Source organism: Candoia aspera, chromosome 3 (assembly GCF_035149785.1).
Source record: "Candoia aspera isolate rCanAsp1 chromosome 3, rCanAsp1.hap2, whole genome shotgun sequence".
Lineage (NCBI taxonomy): Eukaryota > Metazoa > Chordata > Lepidosauria > Squamata > Boidae > Candoia > Candoia aspera.
This window is the reverse complement of record NC_086155.1, coordinates 16,768,843-16,792,241: the sequence shown is the minus strand read 5'-3', so window position 1 is coordinate 16,792,241 and position 23,399 is coordinate 16,768,843. Positions and strand designations below refer to the sequence as shown.

Here is a 23,399-nt window from a genome sequence, read left to right as displayed (position 1 = left end):
CATCCTCAGGGGATGGCTGTCCAGTCTCCTTGTAATGATTTTGCCATCATAAATTTTCTGTACATGTAAACAAAATCAAGGTAACTGCAACTGTTACCCAAGTGTCAGCCTTACCAGGTAGACCAGACAGGAAACACGACCAGATAAACTAATTCTACTTTACTGAAAAGCTACATTAACAGAATCTTGCAAGTCTGAAAGTACAATTTTCCTCCCGTCACCTTTACAGCCTGGGAACGCCCTTCTGAGCCTCTTGCTCTGCCCACTATGCAGCTGCGGGCTATGCCCTCTCTTATCTGACTGTTCCCTAGGCAGCATCTCTTCACCCCATCTCCCAAGGTCTTTCCCACATACCATTACACCAAGAGAATGATAGAACTGCGGAGTTGGAAGAAACCACAAGGTTATACTTTGCCCCTTCTCTGGACTTGTCTTGATCAAAGTCTGGATCCGTGTAAATTACCTGTTTCCCTTTGGCCAGACCCCGAGTTATCTGGAATGATCCACCAAACATTTGAGCCAAATGTTCTTGATCTATGCAAGAAGCAAAACACACTTTTTGTTTTGCCCTTAGGATGAAGTCAGCAAATTGACCATGCCAGGCAGGTGACATTGGGTATTATGGAAGGGTCACCAGAAGAATCACTACCTATGAAGGGCTCTGTCTTCTCATCACCGCTAAGTTTGAATCCTCTACTATTCTGTCAATCATATGTGAGAAGGAATCTTATTCTTCACATCAGGCTAAAAACTAGCTTGGCCTAACCGTGTGCCTATGTAGGTTATTTATTTATTTATTTTATTCAATTTGTATGGCCACCCAGCATATCTAGGGTTAGAGCAAACACGATGAACAACATAAATATTACAATCAAAAGTGAAGATGCAAACTACAAAAGCAGAAACAAAAAAAATTCCACCAGAATGTCAAGTTAGGCTGGCTTTGACAAAATAAAAGAGAAATTGGGGGTGGAAAGTAGCTGAAATGGCTTTGAAAGGACAAGAGCTTAAATCAAATATTTCACAGAAGATTTGTGACATTTTTATTCCCATCTTTAAAAATTACAGGCAACGATGGTGGGGTTTAGCTTTAATTTCACTGACCTTAAAGGAAGGGTCATTTAACTTGTATGAGTTAATCTGCTCCAAATTGTTCCCCTTCCAAAGTTGATGAGAAATGTGAACGTGATTCAGTTGTGTATATTTGTCCTACCATCACCCCCCTCCCCAGGATGATAATATTATTATGTCATCTTTATATCCCACCAAGTCTCACCTGTTTCTGTTATCCTAACATCTATTTAAGGCATGGTACAGGAGTTTCAAGTACAGGAGTGTTCCTCAACTGCATGAGGAATTGAACTGAGGCAGAAGGGATGACACACAGCTCACGAGCCACACACACTTCCCAGTACTCCCTGGGTAGCATCCAATTCTCTGAGTTCACACCACCAAAATTCCAGGGCAAAAAAGCTGGGTTTTGGAGATTTTTTTCCCCCAAACTAAGGGTAGGAATGGGCCTTTGGGGGGAAAGATGTCTTCCCAGACACCTCCTTTCCCATCCCAGCTTTTAAACATCCCCCAAAAGAACAAATTGGTTGAAAAAAAATTATCCTGCCTGTTTCGGTGATGTTACCGCCTTTCCTGCATCACCTGCTGGTCAGTCAAGAAGGCTGTGGCCTCTAATCCAAGGAAAGCTGATCACCCCTGACCTAGGTCACTCTGCACATAACAACCATACTCACCACACAGTACAGGTGTATTTCTATCATACCGAGCCAATGCTCTGTAGCCTGGCGACAGTGGCTTAACACTTTGCAACGTGACAACAGTTAGTAGCAACTTCTGCTGTGGGCAGCTGAGATTTTGATCAAGAAAGTACTATGGAGGTCAGGGGGAAATGCCTTTATTCCAGTCAAAATGGAGGTTTCTGGTCAAGGGCGCCTTTCACTGCCCCTGAAAACTGGCCTCTTTCAGAGGAGATCGAGCTTTCTGCTTTCTCTGACAAGGTGCATGTATCACCACTGAATGCTATTAATAGACTTCCAGCATCCCATTTATCTGCTGCTGCAGCAACTTCTCTCTCTCCCTCTTCTCTGTCTCTCACTCACTCCACCCATTTTTTCCTCTCTGATGTCGCTCACAAACTTCCGTGGTGTGTAATTGCCAGATACTTACATCAAAGCATAAATAAACCAAATAAATTCATTTACATTATTCATATTCTCTCTGTTTCCCTCCTCTTTTATTTATGCCTTAAACAACGGTTACAGTAAATATCACAATAAAAAAAGAATGCCTGCAGGAGGCCGGAAGATGATCAAAAAGCTCTGATATAGAGGAATTCATGTTTCTTCTCTGCAATCGCTAACGAATCTTAACTTGAGCCATGTTATGTTCCCATGTGAGTGATAAGCAATGATTTATTATGAAGTGTCATGAAATCGGAATGCCGTACAGTGAGAAATGAGTGAGTGGGAAATGCATTCCCAGTTTCCCAGTCTCATTACTCAAAGATGCAGAATCCCTTTTCATAGCCTAATTCCACTGGAGGTTTTTACCAAGATTCTTGCTTTGCAATGGAAAACAAACTTTGACTGTAATCTCCCACCTTAGTGTTGCCTTGTAATCTGTTGGTTGTACAAAATATTCAGCTTAGATATTATTTTGGAGATCTTTATGGGAATAATCATGCTGCTCATGTGAACAATGCAGTACCTGAGCCAAGGAGTTACAGGTCTCAGATTAAGTGACTTTGATATTTGTTTTTATTTAGTGCATTTTCTATCCCGCGGTTCTTCCGTCATAGAAATCAAAGGTACATCCATGAGGTTCTCAAGTTGTTTCCATCCAGGGACAGACAGCATTCAGAAGTGTCTGTTTTCAGCATCATATGACTTTAGTCTGTGATTTAGGAACTTTTAAGAAAGTGTAGAAGAACTCATAAGTATATCAGACCAGTTTACTCATCTGTCTTGCCAGATTGGTATAATCTAGTTAGCATCCTCTCTCTATAGTCATCAGCAGGTCTACCTTGTCCCTTTTTTAAATTCTAGGTGAGAAAGACAGAACTCAGAGTCTTCTGCATACAAAGCATGTGATCAACCCATAAGCCATGGTTGGGCCCCAATTCCAATTCAAACAATAAAAGTTTCCCTTGACATCAAGTCCAGTCGTGTCCAACTCTAGGGGGCGGTGCTCATCTCCATTTCAAAGCCGAAGAGCCGGCGTTTGTCCGTAGACACTTCCGTGGTCATGTGGCCGGCATGACTAAACAGAACGCCGTTACCTGCCCGCCGAAGCTACCTATTAATCTACTCACATTGGCATGTTTTCGAACTGCTAGGTTGGCAGGAGCTGGGACTAGCAACGGGAGCTCACTCCATCACGCGGATTCAAACCGCCAATCGGCAAGCTCAGCAGCTCAGCGTACAGGACTAGAAAAGCGTATTTGTGTGACAGCTAATGCAGTCCCCATGTTTTGAAGAAAAATACCAGAGAATGCAAATTTTTACTCTCACAAGATGCATATTTCCTTCTTCTTCAGTTTTGTACAAAAGAAATCAAAGCTTCCAAAATAGAAGAGAATTTTAATGAAATTCTCAAGAATTGGTACAAGGTTCTTACATTTAATTGTTAAAAGGTAGTTGATAGATATGTGTGGGCTTCTTATCTTTCACTGCAGCTTCCCAGGTTTCAATTAAACCCCAAAGAAAAACATCACAAAAGACCTCTTTCCACAGGACCTTTTAGGATCATGAAGGACAAGGCAGCTGCAGAGTGGGTAAGAGAAGCATCACTGGAGGAGGGGGCAACTTCTTGTGCTACCTCTCAATGCTAAGCCCAGAAACACATCAAAAGAAATTCTAAAGCATCTCATGAAGGAGATAGGAAAACAGATGCCTCTTTCATGGGGGAATAAGACTTTTGAGAACTGAAAAAGCAACATTGGCCTGTCAGAGTCAGTCTCTCACACATATGCTTTTCTTAAGCGGGACTGGCATTGCCAAACTAAGCATGGTCTAGGTTTCCTACACCTTGACTATTTTAAAGGATTTGGAAGAATCAGCTTGGTACTGCAAATCATTGCAACTAGCCAAATGCAGCTCATTTGGCCAAATGCATGCCAAACATAACCTGCGTCATGCTGAACCTGGAAAAACTGAAAGAGCCATTGTCCAGTTGCTATCCTGTTACAAAAAGAACATCTCTGGAGTGGATGAAATCAATAGAAGTGTAGCTTTTTCTTTCCATATGTAGAGATGCTGAGATTCCCACCACAATTGTTGCTGTTCCTTTCCCAAAGAAAGGTTGGCATAATGTTTCATTTAGGAAATGTATCAGTGATGAACGAAGAAATATTCATGGCAGCATGAAGGAAAAGTGAAGGGAAATAATTTTGAAAAAGCTCATTAGTTTGATACTCCCTTGACCCATTTCTGACTTCTCATTTCACTGGGGAAAGAAAGGGTTTTGACAGAAAAATCTAAGCTTACATGAATTAATGTATTTCAATATTATCCACCTCTACTATAGCATAAAGTACTTCTGGACATCAGCAGTGGTGACAGTGAGGGCTCTATTGCATAAGTGTGTTTGGTGTCTTAGAAAGTTCATCATCTTTTCCCCCTAAGGGAGCTAAAGTTTTTAAAAACAGATGGCTTTTTCTAGATTCTGCAAGGGAAGGAAAAGCCAAACTTTTTGGTTTAACCTTGTACAGAGTAATCTGGGCAGAGGATGGAAATCTAATGAATCATAAGCCCAAGGAGGGAAGGAAGCAAAGATGTATGGTATTCAGAGGTATGGCAATAGCAAGAGGGGAGTAGAATTAGCATTGGCAGAAATGGGAAATGTTTGAGAAGGACAGTTAAGGAAATGTGGATTTGAGGAGAAGAACGGCAGAGTTAAGGAAAGGGAAAACTAATGAGAAGGGGCAGCTATGAAAAAATTTCTCAGCAAAAGATTGTGCACAATTGGCAGGAAAATAGGAAGAGAAAGTGCTTGGCTGGAAGGGAGTCACACTGGCAAAAGCTAATCAGAGGTGATGTGTTTAGAGACGTGGCAAACCAAGCTTGTAGCTTAGGTAGAAAACCTTGGCTTCCACCTTCTGGTCCTCACACTGACACACTATAAGAGTGGCTTATTGTGGTGTCTGAAATGTGTAGTGGCTTCTTGCCAGGACAGGCAGGAAAATCAATTAAAACAAGCCATAGTTTCTTCCTCTGGCTTCTTCTGCAGGCAACAGAAGAAGACAGGTTTACAATGCAAAGGATAGTTAATTCACACATAGTTAATTTACACTCCTGTGTGCAGGGGTGTTGGGGGAAAGGGGGGGTCAAAAAGAGTAGTGGGGTTTTGATCACATGGGTGGCCACCATTTTAACTGTTTCAACACCCTCCCTGGAGATACCCTCTGCCTATGTGGCTGGAGCAAGTTGCACATTCTCAGCTACGTGTGGTCACAGAGTAAGGAGAAAGTTGGAAAGCAAAAGCCAGAATAAACTATGTGCATTGCAGTCCTATCACTGAAGTCCCAGGTGACTGACTGAAAGCAGGACAAAGCTATTAGTAGGAAGAAAAGAAGTCAGCAAGCAGTGTTTTGGAGAAAAACATAGCACCTTCACCAGCTCTAAGGGTCCCAGATGGGTCACCTGCTGTTGTTGCCTGTTCTAAGAAACTCTGTCTTGTTAATTTCATGCAGATGGCCATGTTATGGCCAACATACTCTTGGTGGTAAGCCCACAAACAGCATAGAGCCAAGAAAGTCTTTGGCTGAAGCCACACCTGTTTGGTGGCATGGTGGAAAATTTTGTCCAGGAAATCTAGCTGATGGTTCAGATCCTGAGAGTGCTCCAGAATCCTTTAAAAGTTTGCATGCAAACAAAATTCTGCCAAAACCTATTACTGTAGCTCTGTGACCTAAATACTCTAATGGGACAGGGGAGGTTGTGGTGCTGAAATGAGTGTCATATATTGATTTGAAGTAGCTAGCCTTGGTGATCAGAGAACATAAAGCTGGAAAGGAAAAGAAGGTTGGACTTAGTTGTAGCCACAGAGAAGGCATGTTTATTTCAATCACTGCACATACCATGTCCTTGGGGTTCAGGGGAATTTTGCTATTGGCCATCAATGGATTCACCCGCCAGACTGTCAGGAAATTCCCCAAGTGCCCTCTGGAAACTATCTGGATCCATGATGAGGCTCCTGGGGCAGACCATTCAAATAGGTCTACCCTAAGGAGGTCTGGAAGGGACGCGGTGGTGCTGCGGGTTAAACCGCTGAGCTGCCGATCGGAAGGTCGGCGGTTCGAAACCGCGCGGCGGGGTGAGCTCCCGTTGCTCGTCCCAGCTCCTGCACACCAAGCAGTTCGAAAACATGCAAATGTGAGTAGATTAATTGGTACCGCTTCGGCGGGAAGGTAACGGCGTTCCGTGAGTCATGCCGGCCACATGACCACGGACGGGTCCTTAGGGACAACGCCGGCTCGAAGGCTTAGAAACGGAGATGAGCACCGCCCCCTAGAGTCGGACACGACTGGACTTTACATCAAGGGAAACCTTTACCTTTACCTTTACCTTTACCTTTAAGGAGGTCTGGGGTGGCAGTTACTTGCATCTAGGCCAGGAAGTGATCTGACCATGGCAAAGGGTTGATGATCACATAGTAACTGCTCCAAAGAAAAGGCAAGGTCTAAAGTATGTTTGCCCATGTGGGTCAGGCCTGAGATCATCCGAGACAGGCTCACAGGGACCACGATCTCTTGAGTCCAAATGGACCTGGGGCCCATCACATGAAGGCTGGAGTTACCTAACAGGCAGGAGATCTCCATCACTGGCCCAGCAGATCAGGACAGGACCCACAGTTTATCTCTGCAGCCCAACTTAATACAGTCATTCACACCCTGCCACTGCAGGAATTATAACCCTGGCCACAGATAAGTTCTTCTCGAGGCTGATAACAGGATCCAAAATCCAGCTGGGTATATTTTAGAGAGAGCAATACCACTGCCCTCACCCAACTAGGTCTCCATAATACACACCAGGTCTTCCTGGTTGTCTACTATCAAATCATGAATGGATGTGGTCATTGCAGACAGACCTAACATTACCAGTGGCAAGATATATATTTATATATGTATGTATTTATTTTTCAAATTCCATCACCACCCATCTCATTCAAGCATGACTCTGGGCAGATAGATAGATAGACAGACAGAGACAGAGACAGAGACAGAGAATTATTATACAGGGGCATCTGTAACTCAAAAAATCAAGATGGCAGCCATGACTTTTGAACATGAGGCTGAGGCTGCCATTTTGTCTTTTTTTTTTTTACTTTTTTGATCCCTTCCCACAAATATCCCATACAAATGCATTACCCAGAAATAGGCAATCAAGCAGAGGGCCCCACTTGGTTTTACCCAGCATGCCACAGACCACCCTCCAAAGAATGGGAAGAACCAGGATAAACAAATAATTGGATCTGGGACAAAAAATAAAGTGCATATTGTAATTAAATGATTTAAATGTAACTATCATTAACACGTTAATACATTTAATTGCAATTACATTATCCAATAATTAGTTCACGACTTAACGACTGAACAACAATAGCAAATGTGTCTTTTGATTTTCCTCTCCTGTTACATCAAAAGAATGACACCCTCTTTGCTATAGTGGAAGCTCTGTGGTGGCCACATACCAGATTGGGCAGTGGGAAGGCACGTAAGAATATAAAAAGTGCTCTGGCCTATCTAGTCCAGCAGTCTGTTCTCACAGTGGCCAACCAATTGCACAAGGAAACCCACATGACCTTCACAGCTGTCCCAGCTGTCCCACTGCCATCAAGGCTAATTGCCATTGATCCCATGACTTCCATTAAATGTTCCAACCATCCTTTTGAAGCCAGCCAAGCTGGTAGCCCAACACTACATCTTGTGGTAGCAAATTCCGAAGTTTGATTATGTGTTATGTAAAAATGTGGGCCTGGCAGAGTGAAGTGTGCACCTCTGACTTACAGCCTAACATGCTGTTAAACATCAACATTCAAACATACTGGATTTAAATACTCAGAAACATTTTCTCCCAATTTTGAAAATCAGGGTAATAACTAGTGCCCCTCAGATCACATGCAGCTCTTAGATTAATTTATTGAGACCCTGGCTTCCCATTTTGAAAGGGAAAAGGATATCATATACAATTCAAACTTCTGACAAGAATGACCGGCTTCTTCCTTTGCACCCTGCTGCATGTGCAGAAAAAGAAAAATACTGTAGTAGGTATGTCACAAGGTAACTCAAAAATCCCCCAAATAAACTCATCTGCCATCTCGCTTGGGGGGGGGGGGGGGGTTAGCCAATCCTGGGGGTGGTTAGCTCCCTAAAGAGGCTCCCATGAATTTATGAATTTACGAATTTAAATTAAGAACTTTTAATATCACCATCTTATATTTTATATTTGTATTTGTATTTAAGAAGTACAGTTTTTTAGAGTAATTTAATCTGTGTTTATTTTTAGTTTTATTGTAAACTGCCCAGAGTCCCTTTGAGTGAGATGGGAGGTGACAAAATTTGAAATATAAATAAAATAAATAAATAAAATAAAGTAAACCCAAAAGGAAAGAAAAGAAAAGAATTAAAGGGGGGCGGGGTAGAAAGAAAACAGCATCTCCACACCCTTGGGGCACCATCCAGCACTGACTTCTGCTCTTAGTTCAAAGTAGTGTCCTTCAAGTCAAGCTTGAGTCCCAGTGACCTCAAAAGTATGAACTTCATGGACAAGTTCAGTGCAAAACCCATTCCCCCCACCTTGATCTATCAAAAAAGAGAATATTGTATAAATGGGCATCATCACAAAACAGGCCTCTGGTCTCAGAGGAGGACTTCACCAGCATAGGCAGATTAAACATGGTAGGAAGCAACCTGGATGGCATCTTTGTCTTAAGCCCCATAGGGCTGTATAGATAATATATCGATTTAGTCCCCCCCCCCGCTTTGCACCCCTCTGAGACTGACATCTCTCTGATGGTTGAGCATTGCTCAAAATATGGCTTAAAGGGAAAAAAAAGACTGCATTGTTGCTTGCATTGTTGTTTTTTATCATTTCTGATTGCAGGACAGATGCCTTAATTCCCAAGCCCTCTCTGAACTCACCTCTGCATGATGCACCACTTCTGACATTGAACTTCCAACAACTGGGACAGAGAAGACTGCCAAAAGAATAATAAAAATCTCCAGCTATTCTTCTTCATCCTCACTAACAATTTGGTAATGAAGTATTGATTTCCACTCCCCTGCTTATGGACGATATTAGATTTTCATTGATAAACTGCGCCAAGGCTGTCTGAGCTCCACTGTCCCTTTTTGCTGTCAGGAAAACAAAGTACTGCTGAAGTAGGATAATGACTGAAAACATTGATGTACTTATTTTGTCAATTTGTAACACTCAACAGGAAAAAAAAAAGAGTACAATTCTTCATAGTTTAATGTCGAGGCATGATCCACAAGATGCAGTCACATTAGAAGCTTTGCTTTTCATGGTAATGTCCGTTTCCTATTTATAACCCCTTTGGGATAGTTTGTTTAAAGGAAATGTTTCAGCTCGGTGCAGCTATTACCCACACACCTGGGTTGCCCAATCCAGTCATTGCACCAGGGATCAATACATCAGCGTAAGTAGAAGAATTATTAAGTTAAAACAGATTCTGAGCCAAAAAAAACTCGGAACAGCGTTAATCTTCCCAGCAAGTTGTTCAGATAGTTATATGGTTAACCATGTTGCTGCCAAAGATTTGTTGAAAACGGATTTTTTTTTTTTTTGCATCTGTTATTCATGTTGTCTTCTCTCTCTTTTTAATGATTATTATTTAAAATCTCCACCATTCTGTTTTCCAAGATGTATGGAGTGGTTTTTCAAACAAGCCACAAAGATTGTGTATATTAAGTGTTAAAACAGTGAACGATGGTACAGTCATCACTTGCCTGTATTACTAAGAGAATTCTTGTAAACCACCCTCCTCTGGCCCAGTGTTCTCCAGATGGGTTTGGAATAGAACTTCCAGACCCAGTATATCCAAAAAGGGCCAGGTTGGAGAAATCCTTTTTTCAGATTTTCTGTAATATGACAAAAAGTCCATCAGATATATGGGTATCCATTTGCCAGGCTGAAGTGGGGGAGAACAAGGTCATGCATCATTGTGCAATTGATATCATGATGCACGTGGCATTATTGTGGCTTCTGCTGGATGCCTATAATCAGAAACATTTCCTCTTTTGAAAATTCCTACTTTAAGGTCAAAAGGTGCTGTATTGCTTAGAAAAGGGGATTGAAAGAAATGTTTTATTTTAAAAAAGGTCCTCTCAACTTTTCTTTTCCATTAAAACTTTGGAGGTCCTAATTTTAATTTGTGGAATATTCACGTTAATAATGAGATCTAATTAAGACATCCATTAAAAGCCCGTTAAAGTTAATTTAACGTAAAAATTCCAATAGAACCATATTAGATTTTCTCCATTAAATTAACGTTATGGATTTTTAACGGATGTCTTAATTATGTGTTATTATTAACAGGAATACTGTATTACACAGATTAAAATCAGGTTCTAAGTCAACTCAGAAAGGCTTCCAAGACATTTGCATGGAAAAAATTCTCCAACACCAGTACAATTTTTTGGTAGGGGTTAAATAGAGGCATAACCTTCTTTTTTCCAGATCAGCATTTCCCATATAATAATGCTAGCCTCTATGAGAAAATGTGCTAGTGCATAAGGACAAAGCAGAAATAAGACTGAATAAGGGCATCTATTGCTCTTCAGAAGACAAGTGAATTGTGTAATGTAACCAAAGCCTACAACTGAAAATACATTTGGGGAAAGGCAGAATCATTAGAAGAATAAATACTGTAACAGACAACATTGAAATAAAAGGTAAAGCTGGTCATACGTAAACAAAATAGGTCACACAACATTTCGTGTTCCTTCCAGTTTTCACGAACAGGTTTTAAAAAGCTGCTATATCAGAACGGAGAAATTCTGACAAGATCCCTAAATTCAGTGGGGGGGAGGGAGGGGGAACCCCCCCTTATTTACCTCCTAGGGAAAGTGTTGCCCTTATGCCGCATATAATAGCAAATTGCTTTTTTTTTATGGCATGCATAACCGAGATGGGGAAAAAAATATGGCGCTTGAGGGAAGGAGGGAAAAAGTAAATGAAGTTCCAGGAATGTCATTCTGAAGTAATGAGGCATGGACAGAAAATATACCCCTCACATCATCGGATTGAGATGGCAGTCGAAATAGCTTCATTGAAGTGTCAGCACTCATCCATCAATCAATCATCCACAAGGAAAAATAGCGACAATACAACCGAGTAGCTTTTATGGGATTTACTCATGAGCATAGGGAATAGCAGCTCAAATGTAGTACTGACATGAAAGCAAGGTGCTGATATTATTTTTTTATGATAGGAGGATCATAAAGTGAATTGAGAACAGCAAGGTCTGTCTTTGCTTAACCTATTCAACTGGAAACAAACGGAGCTCAACTGGAAACACACAGAGCCTTCGGATGGGTTAAGATGGAAGCCACACACGTGCTGCAGCGGGCCGCTGGCCGTTGACGGGGAAATGCTATTAAAGCCAAGTCAATGCATTAGTGTTGGTCTCCTCCGAAGCCGTTCAATTGCACCATGTTGGGGATTATTCAATAAAGTTCCACAGTGGCACGTGGCTGCTTTGTAGTGTATATTAGGAAGAGGTGGGAAGCAGCATATTTTGGGGGTGCAGGAGATAAAGTGTCCATTCCCAAAGGAAGACCTACTCATTGCCTTTCTAACAACAGCCACCACCAGGTGCAGTGCAGAAGAACGGCTCCATTTAGCAGGAAGCTCTTAAGTGCAGTTACTGTGGCAATTGATGGGAGCTGACAACAACATTAAAATAGAAGGCAGCTCTGTGCATGACCTATAATGGGAGGATTTTCTGAATGAAATATTGCCTCTACCTTAAGATCTCAAGGTGATCCCAGGTAAATCTGCTTTTTTGGCCTCAGTCTCCACATCTAAAAAATGGGTCAAATAATAGCAATCATCATCATCCACCTTGCAGTTTGGTTTCTAGAATTACAGCCAAATAATGAGCATTAAGAGCTTCAAATTTTTTAAACACCATGTCATTGTGAAGTATGGCTTTTTGCAGGTCCTCCCCAATCCAGTGTCAAAGGTAAAGATGTCCTCAAGCCCAAATTCAGATGAAGTATCCATGCAGTTTTCTTGACGGTGTTATAGAATTGATTTCCCACTCTCTTCTTCCAGAAGGTAAAGTCACCCTCAGATCATTAGGTGACTTCATGGATATATCCATGCAATTTTCTTGGCAGCACTATAGAAATTGTTTGCCATTGCTTTATTCCAGGATATCTTATATCTCTTTCCCATGTTGTCTACAAACATGGGATTTCCTAGTGGTCTCCCATCCTAGTACAAGCAGGCTCTCTCTGTTTAGCTTCAGACCAAGACAAGGCTGGCCAAGTGCTGCCCCTGCTGAGCCTCATTTCAGTGGGCTGCACGCAAAGATGACTTTCTGCAGGATTATGGGTGCATTTTATAATTTGACTTGAGCATATCTACACATATAGGAGACTTTGTTTTAAACAGTTTGTTCAGGAAGGAACCAAAAGTACACCAAAGTCTTCTGCCCTTTGCAGTCTGACTAATGCAGAATGCCACTGACCTTGAGGAAGCTTCCTTTGTTGCTGTCGTGTCTGCATCTGTCCTGGCTGAATGAATCAGTGAAATCCAATTGTCTGAAACCAGTGGGGATCCTTAAAACTTCTGCAGACTTGGGGAGATGTCCTAGGTATACACTGCAAAATCCTTCAGGAAGTTAGACAGGAAAGTCTCAGAAGATGCCGCAGATCCTCCACGTGAAATTCAAATTCAGTGCTGGTGAGCAATGACCTCCATATACTACATTCATCCTTGGTGTTATCCACTAAGATTTTAATTAGACATAGCCTCCGAGTGCAATGCAACATTTGGGAAGCTGAGAACATCAGTTTTTATTCTAAATGAACATTAAGCTTCCAGATCTGGTGGTTGCAGAAAGCATTGGAGCAGGTTCTACTGTTGGTTTAGGCATAATTAAAACCCATCTTATTGCTCCAAATAGGATAAAGGTAATGTACCACTGATTGCAAAACCTCTCTTTCCTACCCTTTGGAAATAAGGAGTACTAGTGATGGAGTGGATTAGATTTGCAGAGTACCTTTTTGAAGAGCAAGGAGGTCCAGGTACAACTCATGGTAAGGTCCCACCTTTCTGCCCAATCGGAAAGCAGGCCACAGAAAGTTTTGGGTTCAAACACACCCAAAACACAGCAGGTTGTTCACCCCAAAAGGCCACCAGGCCAATCGCAAGGATAATTCTTCCTGAGGGCATGATGCATTCACCTTAGCAGTATGCTCCATCCATCTTCAGCAAGAGGACCCCAGGTTCCAACTCTCAAAGTGAATTTCTTAAAAGGCTGCCTGCAGATCACAAGGCTATACTTTACACAAGACTATACAGACTTTTCAACCCTGATAATTTTCCTTACATTGTTCTCCTCAGGGAAGGTTTTGGATTATATAATATGCTTAAACTGAAATATTTACTCCCTCTCTCAGATTCCTATTCTTTCTTGTTACAAACCTGGTTGAACTGATAGTTTATCTGTCATATAAATCAGGTAATACAAGGGGAAAATCACTGCATCTTTCTCTACCGCCTCTGCTCAATATTATCATCCTGACTTTTATTCTTATCAGAGATCATCAAAACATTAATTAAAAAAACCCAGTGATCAAACAGCTGAATATTTATGATTTGCATCCCTACTTATTAGCAAGTGGCATATTGATACACTATACATCCAAGCTGTTTACTCTTTCACGCAGCAATAAAATAGAAAGCCTTGTCACCAGCATCTACAGCTTGGAAAGATTTACTCAGAAACATGAGATCTTTTTTTATTATCATTCTCCTGATCAGTGTGTAAAATAAAAAAAGGTGGGAAAGTAAAGACTTAGATTACGCCTTTTCCTTTCATCACACATCTTTTGCATGCCCACATGGGTGGGAAGAAAAATGTGCTGCGAATAACTGGCATCTCAGAGCATTTCCTAATTACTTGTAGTTCATAGCGCCATGCCCAGCTGCTCTACATAGTCAGCATCAGCTCATCTACATGACTTCATGTGCGTAGCATCATTCCCACCACTCGGGGGTGGGGGGGGAGTGTTAAGTAAATTGGAGGCTGAGACAGATGTAACACCTTTAGAGCAGTCTAGTCAATTTGTAAATATTCTCTCTGCAGTTTTGTTCTGAAAAGCAATAAATAAATAAATAAATAAATAAATAAATAAATAAATAACTAACTAACTGCTAGGTCTTCAAATTTGCAGGAAATGCTGGCTCTGGATGGTGTTATTTGGCAAGGACTAGTCACATGAAAACAAATCCTCTCCCCATCCTGGAGGCTGCCTGGGTTTTTTGCGGGGTGGGAGGGAGGTTGTAAATAAGTGGAAGCTCTGGAGATATACTATCAATGAACAAACACACAGAGGGCCCTTGTTATAATACTTCAGAAAACTGGCCTGCCAAAACAAAGGTGGTCTCATTCTCCCAGATTGAGAACTCATTGTGATGTCTCTTACCATATTTCCATTAATCCACTTAGTTTGTAATTTACATTCTGTGGCATAAATTTATATTCTTCAGCATGTACTGTAAAAGATAAGTCAATGTGCATTCAGTGCATGCATGTTAAGTAAATCCTCCCACTTTTTTAATTAAAAGAACAGATTATTGTAATTATTATTATTATTTAAGTTTATTGGCCGCCCAACTCCAGTAGACTCCCGTATAAAGCAGCCATAAAATAATCTGAAAAAATTATGCTAAAAATGTCACAGAAACAAACAAATCTGCTTCTCTAAGTGCCAAAAAGTCCATGTCCCTGCTCATTAAAGGGCAGACAGTGAGGGAGCTGGGTGAGTCTCCTCTGAGAGGGCACTGCACAGCCTAAATGCAGGACAGGCCTAGTGCAATCCCATAAAAGTTATTAGCACAGAAATGTTTTAGGGCAGGAGACGTGCAGATTTTTCCTTCCTTCCTCCCTCCCTCCCTCCCTCCCTTTCCATTGTGCACTTGGATCCCAGTTCTGAATTATTCTGATGGCAAATCACAACACATGCAGTCCATTTGGTTGCTGATTTTTGGCATGAAACCAAAGAAATTGTGTATGAAGCCTCCAGGCAGGCTTACAAGAATTTAAACAGTAAACACATACATATGTATACAACTAAAATAAACAAAAACAGAAAGAATTCTGCTTCTGTGAGATAGGCTTACCTGGATGGACGGATGGATGGATGGAGATATATATATGTATGTATGTATATATGTATATATACACACACACGCACATGCACACATGGACACACACACATATACACATACATACATACATACATACATACTGGGAACTGATCATAGCAGCACAAGAACAGGCACTAAGCAGCAGACCGTAGAAGCAGGGGACTAGACAGGAGCCAAGGTGCAGACTGTGCAGAGAGGCCTCAGAGACAGACCAACACTTGCTGAGATGGATGGCCATAGAAATTAAATAAATAAAATAAAATAAATAATAAAATAAAATAAAATAAAATAAAATAAAATAAAAATACATAGTGGCAGGGTGTAAGATGCAGGCAGGAACAGCATACACTGAACGGCACAACCAAGTGGCTGGCATTGTGTACAGGAACATCTGCACAGTGTATGGGTTAGACCCTCCCAAGTCCAGATGGGAGATTCCACAGAAGGTCCTGGAGAATGACAGAGCTAAGATCATGTGGGACTTCCAGATCCAGACAGACAGACAGGTACTGACCAGTCAACTGGACATCGTGGTAGTAGACAAGGACCAGAAGACAGTGGTGGTGATAGATGTAGCGGTGCCAAGTGACAAAAGCATCAGGAAGAAGGAGTATGAGAAGCTGGTGAAGTACCAGGGCCTGAAGAAGGAACTAGAGAGTATGTGGAAAGTGAAGGCCAAAGTGGTCCCAGTGGTGGTAGGGGCACTCAGGGCTGTGACCCCCAAGCTGGGAAAGTGGCTCCAACAGATCCCAGGAACAACATCAGAGCTCTCTGTCCAGAAGAGTGCAGTGCTAGGAACAGCCAAGATACTGCGCAGAACCCTCAAACTCCCAGGCCTCTGGTAGAGGACCCGAGGTTGAGGAAGACACATACCGCCCATAGGGGTGAGAAGGGAATTTTTAAAATGGAATAGGAAAAGGTAACGCTTGGCCCTACTGTAAAAAATGTTTGCCTGTTTCTGCTCTCAGACACTATTGGGATTTTAAATATATACAGGAACAAACTATTTGGGGATGACTATACCTGAAAAGGGTTTTATTTCTTGTAGTATGCATTTCAATATATTCAGAGAGGCTTAGGAGACAAATCAGCCTGTCTTTCTTCGTTACAAAACATACCCTCTATGTACGTTTCCTCCTTCAGTTGCTTTCTACTGTCTGCGTTGATGGAGCCCCTGACATGGAGGAGGCCGAAAATCAGAAGGAGTCTGGGTAGCACCTCTTCAGGCTAACAGATTTTACTAAAAGCCATAAGCTTTGGTGAGCTAAAGGCTAGCCAGTCCATTGCCTCTGATGAAGTAGCTGCAGCCCACAAAAGCTTATCCTTTTTCATAAAGATGAGTTAGTTAGTTAGTTAGTTAGTTAGTTAGTTAGTTAGTTAGAGAGCCAGTTTGGTCTAGTGGTTAAGGTGCTGGGCTAGAAACCAGGAGTCTGTGAGTTCTAGTCACACCTTAGGCCTGAAAGCCGGCTGGGTGACCTCGGGCCAGTCACCTTCCCTCAGCCCAACTCAGTGAAATGTAGACTAGCCTCCTCTTGGTGCACCCCGGGCAATGTGACGTCATGGCTAAATAGTCTACACATCTGGCTGCCGGACCTCACAAGGATTGCCCAGCAAGAAAAAGCAGCATGAACACCAAATTGCTATGCCATACGATTTAAAAAAAAAAAGTTAGTTAGAAAAGATGCTACCAGACTTCTGATCTATGGGTCCTGTAGACTACAAAGGAGGAGGCTTTGATCAGATCCCTACTGAATATGTCTATCAGATCTAGGTTAGCAAACTCCAGTAGTAATGCAGTAAAATACATATATACATACATAATAATGATAAAAGTAAACTAAAACTTAAGGGGAAAAATCTATATAATTAATCCATATTAATGTACAACTAGCAGTCTTTAAATGTATTACGAAATCTAACCATATTATAACAGTTACTAGCTTAGTTTGGTTTTCTGTTGTAAGCTGCTTGAGTTGCATTGTTCGAGTTGGGCAGCCATATAAATTCTTCAGATAAATAAATGTCACTCCATCTTCTCTTTTTTTTCAGTAATAAGACTTTTTCAAAAATTGACAAAGAACACTTCAGTGAAATCTACTCTTTGACATCTGGAGTGTTGGTGTCTTTTCCCCTAGATAGGATGGTTCTCATTTCTATCTTTGCTGAATTTCACGAAAGGAAAGGAAAGGAAAGGAAAGGAAAGGAAAGGAGCTGAAAATCCAGACAATCATTAGATGGCAGCAAAAACTGGAGTTTTCAGTATTGCTCTAGTGATGATCTGTATTTTGCAGTTCAGATCTGGTAGCCTTAATATTCACAAATACAGGAAACTTGCTGGGCTTCCCATTTTACTGTGAGTTGAACATTAGATTTTCCAGTGGAAGTAGCTATCCAAGCCCTAGAAATTTTGTGTGATTTGGACAATCAAAACCACACCTGAGCCACCCCCCCAACTTATTAGTAAAGAAAATGTATTAATATAACATCATTCTTGCTGAACTTCTGAGGAGCATTTTTGATGGGCTGAAGTAGAACTCATCAAACTCACAGATAGAGCTCATTGTCATTATTATTATGTGTGGGTAATCTACAGTTAGATTCACCGTCTAAGACTGGTGGAAATTCCATAATTCAAGTCCTAATCAAGGACCTAAGAATTATTAAGGTAGCATCTAAAAATATAGACAGTTCCAAGCAGGGTGGATTTTTTGTAAAATTAGGGTGTTCAAGTCCAATAAATTCAGTATTTCCAACTATTGAGGGATTATCATCGTCATCGTCATCGTCATCATCGTCATCGTCATCATATCATCATTATCTAGCTTTTCCTGTCAATAAAGCCACAAACAGCCCAGAGCAATCCACAAAAGAGTAATCAAGACAGTTAATACAACCATCAGTAATGAAATCAAATAAAGACAGAAGAATAAAAATGAAGCTAAATTTTAAGTGATAATCTGAAGGCAGTTTGGCTCAGCAGTTGCCTGGGTACATAACCTCAGAATGTTAAATTCCATATCTAGTGTTAGATTTTTAAACCTACAAGCTGTTATTACAAAATATACAAAATCCTGGTTATATGACAGTATATTAATTATTTGAAAAGTGTGTTCAACATTAACTCATCCTCTTTTCTATGAAATCTAAAGAGATTAAAAGACATTCTGAAAATCAATGCTACATATTAATGTTTCCCCATCAGCATTTACAGGAGAACACTGTTAGTCAAAGATATTTCCAGCAATATAAATGAAGGAGAGTTATCTTTTTTTTATTACTTAGCAATAAATAAAGCACCATATGTACTAGGATATAAATACCCTAAGCAGGATTAGACTTTTACAGCAAATGTTAATTTCACCTTCCCACACAAATGGGTAAAAAAATTCCATCAACAAGAAAAATGTATATATAAGTAATAATAATAATAGTAATAATAATAAATGTGTTAACACTTATCTTTTTAGAACAGAAGAATAAAAATACATATGATGATTCACTGATATAAGGATATTGGAATATTCTGATACAAGCTGAAATTTGCATTTCAGCATATGAGTAAACATTTTACCTTTTTCAAATTCCAACCTATTCTGCCATTAAATAATTTTTCTTTGACCTCTTCCTGTCTGAGATATTGAAAAGTTTCGATAGATAAATAACAGATTGGAGAAGAACTGTATTATTTTTCCTTGACATCAGAACTAATTGTAATGAAAACCATGAAGAATTGTTTAAATGTTTCTCAATTCTATTTTTAGATTTAAAGAAATCTTCCAGGGCTATGCAAATTTGAAAAATCAGAGTGAAACTGCAGTTTTTGGCCCTAAAACAGAGGTTGGCAATTTGTGTTGGATCCTCAAGAGAAATCTCATCGGATGGCTTGTAAGCAGGCTAGAACCCTGATAAGAGGTCATATAAGAATTCTGACATCATGCAACATCTCCCTAAAATCTTAGGAAATTTTGCGGAACATCTCCCAAGAAATCTCAAAAGGTTTGACTATCTTGCATGAGACCTCACAGAATCCTACTGAAATCTTTTGAGATTGCATTTTTGTTGTTGCTTTGGCCTGGTTCATCGCAGATTATCAACTCCTTGGTCTCAAGGTACAATTTTCTTAAGAGAAAGGAACTACAAGACCAAGGAGCAAAGCACTTCCATGATTCATGAAAAGCTGCTTTGTGCGTTGATACAAAGCCAGTTATAAAAGATTCTAGGTCAGAACAGGCAACAATAGCAAGATTGAAATACAGGACCTCTTGACTGTTCAGGTTTATTCTAGTTGCTATTTCATAGCTATGGTATTATATGGGTTATACAGGTAGTCCTCACTTAACAATCATTTGTTTAGTGACAGTTTGGATTTACAACAGTGCTGGAAAACCGACTTACGACCAGTCCTCGCACTTACAACCATTGCAGCATCTATGCAGTCACGTGATCATGATTTGGGCACTTGGCAACTGGTTCACATTTATGACTGTTGCAGCACCCTGCAGTCACGTGATTGCTGTTTTCAACCTTCCCAGCCAGCTTCCAGCAAGCAAAATTCATGGGGAGCCATGTGGTTCACTTAATGGCCGCAGTGGTTCACTTAACGATCACCACAAAAGCATCATAAAATTGGGTCAGATTCACTTAATGACTGCTTCACTTAGCAACCAAAATTCCAGTCCCAATTGTGGTCATTCAGCAAGGACTACCTGTACAGGAAACTCTAAAGAAATGACTGGGCCCCTGTTTTCAGTAGTATAGGAGAAGACCCAGCACCTGTATGCATACTAAAAGCCTTGCAGAAACACCAAACCAGCTGCTTTGGAATCACAGTTAAATATTAGTCTCTTAAATTGGAGAGAAACATGGGATGGAAATCTTAAAAATATATACACAGTGATTGCCTGATGTAAAAGCCATATACATTTCTCTTTATGCTCAAGAATATCAAGGTCTACAGTCATTTTGCTGCATTCTCTCTCTCTTTCTCTTTCTCCATCAAGTTCCTCCCTGCTTTTCAGTTCCCTCAAAAAAATCATAGGTAAGCGAAGTGGTCCCTGAATGACACAGGAATGGCAGAATATAATGGTACTTCATCTCAGGCATGTTATAGGGGTATAATCTTGTAATGGTCTATAACTGCAAAGTCCACACTTCATTCAACACATTCCCTTCTTTCCTTTCCTGCTTTTCTACTAAACTAACTTCTCTTTTAAATGCTGGCCAAACAGTTGCTATTCTGGAAAGTTTTGATTGTGACAAATGTGTGGAGCGTATCTCCAAAAAGATGGGGCACATTCTCCTTTAGCAAAATAATTATGAATACATCTTGCAGGAGAATTAAAAACTCAGAAATCTAAGCCAGAGGCCAGTGTCTCTCAACCTCAGCAACTTTAAGATGTGAGGACTTCCGCTCCCAGAATTCCCCAGCCAGCATGGGGAAGTTGAAGTCCACACATCTTAAAGTTGCTAAGATTGAAAAACACTTCCATAGGCTCACCTTGAGAGAGACAACCCATATTTCCAATTGGGGAAATAAATTGCATGCTATTCTTAGGTTTGTTGCTACTTGAATTCTTAATTGTACAAAAGAGAGATGACAGACCAAAACAAATTATTTTTAGAACATTGCAATAGAAATCTTTGCCTAAATAAAAGACAAATGTTAACATTCAGGAGACACCCATAAACCCTTCGCCCCCAGATCCTCAGTCTTCACATATCGGTGATTGTCTTTCTGGGAAAGGTGTATATGGGTGTCTTTTTCCTTGCTAAGTGATCCATAATATAAACGGGGAGTGAATTGCAAATTGATAGATTCCCTATATAATGCATTTATACGAAGTATATACCTGAAGTGTAACTTGTGCATGAGCCAAATTCAAATCTTGAAGGTCTTTTCAGTGTTACAGCAGGATCCCTGCACATTTTGAGTTTTTTTCTTTCTAAGAAAAACTTGCTTGTAAAGAACAGATTCTTCTCTCTGTCTCTTCTGAAAAAGAAATGAACCCTGAAAGAGTTTTTTTACATTTGTCCTTGTATCTACTATTGTAGGCCAGTCTATCTCAAACTTCAAATTAGTGCTACCTAGAAATTCTGGGAATTGACATCCAACAAATTTGCAAGACACTGAATTGGGAAAAGCTGTCATAGACCGCACCTGATAATAAAGACACTAAAACTTTGAGATCAGAGAAACTCCTTAGTATGCATTACAGAACAGATGTAAACTCCAGGACCATCTATGACTGACTGCAAAAGTCTTTGGTGTGAAACCCAGAGTTCTTGAAAAGTTGTTTCCAAATTGTAATTTTAATTGTGATAAAAGAGGGAAATTACTAAATGGGACTGGAGAGTAATCATATTAGTAAGGCTGATTCAAAGATTCCATTCAAAGAGAATTTGATTTCCATTCAGATTAGGTTTACAGATCAAAGCAACAACTGAATTGTTGAATCAAATGAAATACCTCCAGATCAATTCTATTATATTTGGACCATTCTGGACTTGTTTTGCACACATGCACTTGGGGTTTTAGCATTTGGATTGATTTGAATTAAATGAGCCCAAATCAGTGCAATTCAGACATCCAAATATGACAGATTTTCCTAATAAAACTGGATCTGGATTTGCATAATCCTAACACTTAAATTTGAGAGCCAGTTTGGTGTAGTGGTTAAGGCACCAGGCTAGAAACTGGGAGACCATGACTTGCAGTTCTGCCTTAGGCACAAAGCCAGCTGGGTGACCTTGGGCCAGTCACTTTCTCTCAGCCCTAGGAAGGAGGCATTGGTAAACCACTTCTGAAAAACCTTGCCAAGAAAACTGCAGGGACTTGTCCAGGCAGTCTCCGAGAAGCAGACACAATTGAATGGATTAAAATAATAATAATAATAAATTAAATTAAATTGTGTACATGAACTCTGATTTAGTCCTTGTTCTGGCCTCATCCAATATTTTTCGGGAGCAGAGTAAGGAGGGTTGCTTCAAAAAAAAAAAAAAAAGTTATGCACCCCTGTTTTAGAGTTTAGGATTTGATTTTATATGCCAGGGATAAGCCCTGAACCATTTTCAGTCTATGCAGAGCTCTTAATTTCTGGGCAGTATAGGCAGGACAATGGTATCATTCATGAAATTCTCCTTTTATTTCACCCCCTTCTCTGTTTGTCTGCAACAATTTGCAGCACAGAACCATAAAGAGGGTGCCTTGTTTAAAACAGATTTGCTGGCAAGGCTAGTAAAAATCAACTAGCTCTTTTCAGTTCAGCAAGGTATATCCTAGGATTTTTTTTTTCTTTTATGTTCTTCACTGGATTTTAGTACATTTTCGATGACATCTCAGTGGTGCTTGAAGATAGACTTCAATGAGAAAGTTCTCTCAAAAGTCCACTCCTCTTTGATCAGGTTTAGCAGCCCAGGACACATTCTCATTCTCATTCTCTCTCTCTCTCTCTCCCGTGCACGCGCACACGTGCACACATGCACAGGTCAAATCTCCATACAGATCAGATCTCCTTAAAAAAGAATAGCTGTACAAATGAAACCTCTAAGATTCATTTCTCTCCCCCCCCCCCCCCGTACAAAATCACTGCAAATCAATCTGTAAGAATGCTTTGGTGTGTCTGCACCACTTCTGTTTCAAGTCGCATGCTGTATATAGATTATATTGCCTGTATACTTGGGGGCAAAAGGTTGGTGGGGGGCTGGGAAGGGGGAGGTGGGTAGGGATAAGGAAAAGCACGCTGTTTCTGTGTGCCCAGCAGCTTGAACAGCCTGGAAATGAAAGCCTTTGATGCATTTTTGTACTGTACATATTTGTATATGATGAACTATATTGCCATGTTAATGAACACAGATCTTTCGTTCTGGCGGCTTGATTTCGTTTCCTACACAAAGGAAGAAATGATAACAAGGGAAAGGGATTTCACACACACACCCAGCACCTACTGTATAGCCCACTATGCCTGCTGAGTCAGTGGTTACCGGTGT

At 40.5% G+C, this 23,399-nt stretch overlaps 1 protein-coding gene across 1 annotated transcript in view; it reads left to right on the top strand.

The window, feature by feature from the left end:
- The window catches only part of TSHZ2 (teashirt zinc finger homeobox 2), a 391,360-nt gene extending 381,549 nt beyond the window's left edge, over window positions 1-9,811 (top strand). Inside the window, exon 3 of the mRNA XM_063297039.1 lies at window positions 9,114-9,811. The gene's annotated coding sequence lies outside the window, so the exon portion shown is untranslated. The remainder of the gene's footprint in view (window positions 1-9,113) is intronic.
- Window positions 9,812-23,399: the final 13,588 nt, after the last annotated feature.